The sequence below is a fragment of the Frankliniella occidentalis genome, unplaced genomic scaffold (assembly GCF_000697945.3).
Source record: "Frankliniella occidentalis isolate FOCC.00 unplaced genomic scaffold, Focc_3.1 Scaffold687, whole genome shotgun sequence".
NCBI classification, from domain to species: Eukaryota; Metazoa; Arthropoda; class Insecta; order Thysanoptera; family Thripidae; genus Frankliniella; species Frankliniella occidentalis.
Window position 1 is genome coordinate 21,950 of NW_026267800.1, and position 799 is coordinate 22,748.

Below are 799 nucleotides of genomic sequence, written 5' to 3' on the forward strand. Positions count from 1 at the left end.
CGGGCTCTATCGCATTCGACGATACAGGTGCGCTTACTGCGCGGGCTGTAGCGTTTGACATGGCCGTCGTCTAACGTTCGCTTGAACGAGGCTGATTCCCTGTGGGTCTTGCCTGTTAGTGGCGCCGAATAATTATTTTCACACAATAGGGGTGTGGTGGGTCGAGCGGGGAGGCGGGGCCTCCTCACCCGAGTGTCATGCGGGAGCTCCTCGACTTGTTTTCCTATTCCTCTTACTGTGCGCCATGCTGGTTTCCGCGGCAGTTTGTTTATGCTAGAAAAGTCGTGGTCAGTGGGGCCCGCGGAAGGGCATGGTTCCTCGTCAAGGATGTTGTATCTGTTAAAGGAAACAAAGGACGGGGGGATTCCTGTGTTTGGGGGAGAACCGGCACGTGGATTGTCGGCCTCTCGGTCTTCCCCGTTAGATCGTGAACTTGTGTGATTCACCCGAGGATTTATTCTGTGTGGAGCCCTGCGTGTTATGCCTGGTCCCCGTGCACCGCGCGTGGGTGCCAACTGCTGACCAGGTGGTCGCAGGCAGGGCGCCCGCGTCGCACTTTTTGACGCTACGGCCGGTAGCGGCACGAGCGGGTCAGAGGTACAGGTGGGAGGGGGGGTTAGTAGGGGAGAAATAGGGCGCGAACGCACCGTTGCCGCATAAGACGGCTTGTCCTGTTGCAAATATGGGTGGAAGGGAGCGAAATTCCAGCGTTTCTTACAACTGACACCTTTTAAATACAAGGTAAATCTAGGATTTAGTCCTGAGTAACGCCGTGCTCCATTTTCTGTGTGCAACTCAA